Source organism: Stegodyphus dumicola, chromosome 4, assembly GCF_044657685.1.
Source record: "Stegodyphus dumicola isolate Sdum_Otavi_A_Nest chromosome 4, ASM4465768v1".
NCBI lineage: Eukaryota > Metazoa > Arthropoda > Arachnida > Araneae > Eresidae > Stegodyphus > Stegodyphus dumicola.
The window spans coordinates 51,824,999-51,830,998 of NC_140771.1; the positions used below are offsets into that span (position 1 = coordinate 51,824,999).

General features: G+C 35.6%; 1 protein-coding gene across 2 annotated transcripts in view; it reads right to left on the reverse strand.

Annotated features, from left to right (window-relative positions):
• Positions 1–2,976, reverse strand: part of LOC118200513 (ATP-dependent RNA helicase DDX42) — a 137,170-nt gene extending 134,194 nt beyond the window's left edge. The window contains exon 1 of one of the 2 annotated variants that reach the window (XM_085814842.1): positions 2,804–2,972. The gene's annotated coding sequence lies outside the window, so the exon portion shown is untranslated. Of the gene's footprint in view, positions 1–2,803 lie in introns of both variants that reach the window. The other variant, XM_085814843.1, reaches the window with a different exon arrangement.
• Between the last annotated feature and the right edge of the window lie 3,024 nt (positions 2,977–6,000).

Here is a 6,000-nt window from a genome sequence, read left to right on the forward strand (position 1 = left end):
TGTTGGAAAAAGTGTTCAGTAAATAAAAAGAAAAGAAACATAATGGCGGCGGAAGAAAAAAAATAGAGGGTTGCTGTAGCAGAGTTGGTCGCCAAATTTTCGCCGAAAAATCGCTAAGTTACCATAATCCAAAGATCAACCAAAACATTCACATTTTATTTAGTAATTCTACGCTCCAAGTGGCTAAACCATATTAAAAAAAAGCATTAAAAAATATTTATCATAATAGCTTTCAGTATACAGAAATGCATCGAGATGTGTTCTGGCCAGTTAAACCAGTATAAATATCATCGATATTCTTATCAAGGGTGCAGTGCGTAAAAGTACACAGGCAGCAAAAATCAGGAGCGGCCAATTAAATATTTTAAATTCATTGTAAGTACTTGTCAGTACTTTTTATACAGTTTGTCATATGTAACTATTTAGTGAATATGAAATAAAAATTTTATTAATCGTTGAAAAAATTTTTTTTTTTAATTTTGGGGGCGGCAATCTTAGGAAAGTACGAGGGCAGACAATGGCCTAGAAATGGCACTGATAAATATCAGGAAAAAATAAGTCAAGGTGCAAAGTAAGAGAGTGATTTTGAAATGATAATCAAGAAAATATTTCTTGCTCATAGCCCTCACTTAAAAAACATCAGAGAATTGCACAAATTATGCTTTACGCACTCCCTCGAGTTTGTCCATGTACACATCGATATATTTTCACATAAAAAGTCAAAGGAGCACCCAATTCTACAGCAGAGGCAAACAAAAATACAAAATCTCAATAAACTACATTTTAAACCAAACAATAAATTAACACAAAAAAAGGAAAAACCTGTTATATATTTTAGCGCTACACAAAGCAAATACTCCCTTATTTAGAAATCCGTTTGTCTTCAGTCTGTGGCACACAAAATTGTTTAACACCATCCAAAAACTTCCTAAAGTAATTTGAACTACAATCCGTATATCAGCGTTGCCACAGAAATTCACAAAAAATAAGACTAAAAAATATACTACATAGTTCTGGACTACGGCTACTATATAAACCTTCATTTACACACCAGTCAATTAATGCACTTTTCCCCTTTCGTTCCAAACCATACAGAAACTTCAAATTAATCCTACAACATTCAGCCTTTGTACTGTTTAAGCAATGAAACAAGCAATGTACTTCCTAAGCAACACACACCACAAAAGCGGTTGCAAAAACCTCCCATGATTCAAAATTTCCCAGAATAATGCAAACGATTTTGTCATAATAGGGTTTCCGTAACATTCAACGACTCAGGTTAGCATAAATGATACAACTTGGCGATAAACGAAACAACTTGGCGGTAAAGGAAACAGCAACTTTCCGATAATACAAGAGGTACCTTAAAGTCAACTCTAACCAAAATTAAGTTTATACAGCCAATATTTACATTTTTAGACCTGGCGAATATCTTTCAGCTAAATATAAAATATGTAAATCTATCTATGTATCAAACATGTATGTGGTACACACATACATGGGTATGCTTTTGTTGACGGTACATTAAAAAATATTTCTACTGTATGTTGAAACCAAATGTGCAGATAATAAAAAAGCATCAAAAATTCTTTTACTATTATGATTTGCAGTTTGTGTATAACTACTAAAAACATCCACATTTTATTTAGTAATTATACGCTCCTAGTGGCTAAACCATATAAAAAAAAAAGCATTAAAAAATATTTATCATAATAGCTTTCAGTATACAGAAATGCATCGAGATGTGTTCCAGCCAGTTAAACCAGTATAAATATCATCGATATTCCTATCGGGGGTGCAGTGCGTAAAAGTACACGGGCGGCAAAAATCAGGAGCGGCCGATTAAATATTTTAAATTTGTTGTAACTTACTTGTCAGTACTTTTTATACAGTTTGTCATATGTAACTATTTAGTGAATATGAAATAAAAATTTTATTAATCATTGAACATTTTTTTTTAAATTTTGGGGGCGGCAATCTTAGGAAAGTACGAGGGCAGACAATGGCCTAGAAACGGCACTGATAAATATCAGGAAAAAGTAAGTCAAGGTGCAAAGTAAGAGAGTGATTTTGAAATGATAATCAAGAAAATATTACTTGCTCATAGCCTTTTGGTAAGTCTGTGCCAAACCATATCTCCTTAAATTGTTAAAAAACATTTAAGGTGCTTGGTAATGCATTTCAAATTACTAAAATACTCCTTTGTCAAAACACAGCCTATTAAGCTTATATTAATTCAATAAATTCAGCTCTTTTTTTTTTTTTTCTCTCAGAAATATCAGCATTTTAAGGGTAACTGCCCATATTACAGCAATGTTTTTATTAGATCAAAATACATAAAAAGCCATATCACAATATGCCTTTTTGATAAATAAACTTAAAATTATCTCATGCAGAATGTGTAAATACTTCATCAGAATTTTTGGTTTATCCATAAATGAAAAATAAAATGAATGAAAAGTAAATGAAGGCTACTCAAGGGGAAAACAGTTCACACAAAAGATTCATAAAACTAACCTATTTTTAAGGAATAATCCAAATATTTAAAATTACTCAATATACACTCAGTATAATACACTAAAAAAGTGGAATCAAATGACATTAAAATTGTTTTTCCAATTATATGTCAACTATACTTATACAAGAACAAACGCTTCAAAACATATTTCCAATTACTGATCAAAATTACATAAGTAAAGACGTATATATATATATATAAGCACACAAAAATTTAATTTAATGTAGCATTTCATTTCAATGACGAAAAATGGAATGTTAAAAAGTTCAGAAGTAAATAAATTACCTTGAATATAAGAAAATTATAAGATATTTATGACATGAAATGAATAACTCTATAAAAACAAGATGAAATTTTTAAATGTTAAAATTATGAATTTCAATTTAGCTTTTTTACTGAAATGCGCTTCGATCTACGACTCTAACAGTGTTTGAAGAAGTTTGAAAGCAAAATTTTAATGAGTGTTTAGTTGTTTAAAACTTCTGCAAAGCAGTCATAATTACAAACAGAATCCGCCTCCCTCAAGGAGGTCTATTTTGGCTTCCCCGGTAACTTATTCACAAAGTTTACAGACCGTCCTTCTGCTGTTTTCTCCGATTGGTTCAAAGATGTGTCGGCACGGTTTAAATTGACAGTTCCAAGTACCCCAACAAGGTATGCTGCTGGGTCCACCGCAATTATTGATTTTTTCCTGTTGCGGAACACCAGTTCTCCACTGGATATTTCCGTACTGGACGAACTTTCAAGTGATCACAATCCTGTTAGGATTATTTTGGATCTCAGCAGATATACTACATCAGACACCAGGGCCTTTCGTACAGACTGGCAGGTCTTTGCCAAAGCCCTCTCCAACACTCAGTACACTTTACCCACGATACACAAGGGGAGTGACATTGATAGTTTGGTCAAAGACCTCACTGAAAATATACAAAATGCTTATGAGAAAGCACAAGTTGAAGTTAAACCTGGTATGAAACACAAGCCTCAAGACTCAGATTATTGATTAAAGAGAGAAATGCTGCAAGACGAGCGTATCAACGTACCAGACACCGTGATGATAAAAGGAACTTCAATCGCCTGTGCGAAGCGGTCAAGTTTCTTACAAATAAACTCTCACAAGATGTCTGGACTAACTACCTCAGATCTCTTTCTGTAGAGGATAACTCCTTGTGGAAAGCAGTGAAGAGGTACAAAAAATGCTACAAAGCCATTCCGCCCCTTCACGGCCGTCAACGGATCCATTACACTGGAACTGAGAAAGCAGAACTTTTAGCTCAACATATGGAATCTCAGTTCTGCATTAACAACATTTCAGACTCAGACACTGAACAGCTTATTGCTGACTTCCACTTCAATTTTACAACACAGCCATGCACAGACAACATTATCTCAGCCATGCCATCGGAGGTCTATATCATGCGAATTGCAAAAAGGAAGAGCCCTGGAGTAGACGGGTTCACAAATGAGATGATCAAGCACTTCCCTGTTGAGATAATACTCTACTTCACCAAGTTAGTGAATATCATACTACGATGGCAATACTTCCCAACCTGTTGGAAAACTGCCAAGATTGTCCCTCTGCTAAAGCCCAACAAGCCTGCGACTGCTCCTGAGAGTTACCGACCAATCAGTTTGCTAAGCTCAATTAGCGAAATCGTGGAAGCAGTTATTCTCCATAAACTAAACATCTTCCTGGACGAGCAGAAGATCCTCATACCGTATCAGTTGGGGTTCAGGCGTAAGCACTCGACAACGCATCAACTCTACAGAGTTGTTGAGTCAATAAGCAGTGGGATGCAACAACGTCGTGTCACTGGTGGACTTTTCTTAGATGTCGCCAAGGCCTTCGATAGAGTATGGCTGGATGCCCTCATTTACAAATTATACAACCTGGGACTCCCAGGCTACATCACAAACATAATTAAATCCTACCTAACCGGTAGACACTTTGTCGTTCATGTTTCTGGTTCATTATCCACAAACCGGCCTATTAGGGCTGGTGTTCCACAGGGATACCTTCTGGGCCCTACCCTATTCAATATTTACGTGATCGACATCCCCAATACACACAACACAACACTAGCCATATATGCAGACGACACAGCGATCCTTACGCAAAGTGCATTTGTTAGTTCAGCAATAAAACAGCTACAACACCACATCCACTCGCTTAAGACTTGGCTGACCAAATGGAAAGTCAAAGTGAATGTCGACAAGACACATGCCCTACTTTTTACCACTAAGAAGAATTTCCCGACTCACCTGCAAATGTATGGTGTGGACATTCCCTGGGTCAAGCAAGTCCCTTATCTTGGGGTGATCCTCAGTAAATCTCTTACATGGAACCCACACATTATACATATTCTCAGGAAGTTTCGAGCTAATAGAGCTTCACTCTTCCCCTTAATTGCTCGAAACAGTGTTCTATCTATTGATAATAAGTTGCTCATTTACAAAACCATGTTGCGTCCAATTCTTAGTTATGCATGCCTCGTCTGGGCATACTCGTGCAAAAGTTTGACAAGGCAGTTACAAGCTGCCCAAAACGGGGTATTGCGTATGATATGTAATGCGCCCTGGTACATTCGGAATAGCCAAATTCGTAAAGAATTAAGAATAGAGGATCTTTGTGATTTTTATTGCCGCCTATCTAGGGCATTTTATGATAAACAGGAACTTCTGGACAATCCTGTGATTGTTAACTATTGTTATGATACTAGGGACCCCAATTTCAGTAAACGCCCAAGGGCGATCCTAAATGTTAGTAGTATGTAATTTTGTATATGTGTTATGCAAATTGTTGCTCAGATTCTTTATTGTATATTGTTCTTTTTTCCTCCTGATTGCATTTTATTTTTACCAGTGGCACTAAGGCGTCGCACTTCATATTTTGTTTCTCTTGTGTGTACATGTATTCTTCTGTGAAATAGTTGTTAAAAATATAGTTAATTATGTATGGATTAGTAATTAGGTACTTAAGGAAAAAATATGTATTTAACTATTAGCAATTATGTATTTAAACTCTTACTCATTTAATTATTTAGCACATTCAGTTATATTTCTCATAATTCGAAACTTTTATCATGTTATTCGATGAGGGGTAGGGCTATGGCGACCAGGCACCCTGGTGGTTAAGCACCGCAGTTCAGATAGAAGTGCTTGGGGACTTTTGGTTCATCGCCTTTACAATTTGGTCAGCGCTAAATCCCCAAACGCGCAGGGAGGTCACGTGACATCCGAACTACGTGTAAGATGATGTCACATCAAAGATACGCCTCTTACGCTCAGTAAATTTCTGCGCATAAATTGAAACATGCTTGTGCAATATGAATTTCAGAAGCAGAAATTTTTCTGAAAATACTACACATGCTAACTAAATACGTACCAAATATTAACATTTTAACATGTATAGCTTTCCAATATACTCTTGTATTTATTTTAAATCACTGAGAAACATATGAGATTTCAGTTTTAAATTCATT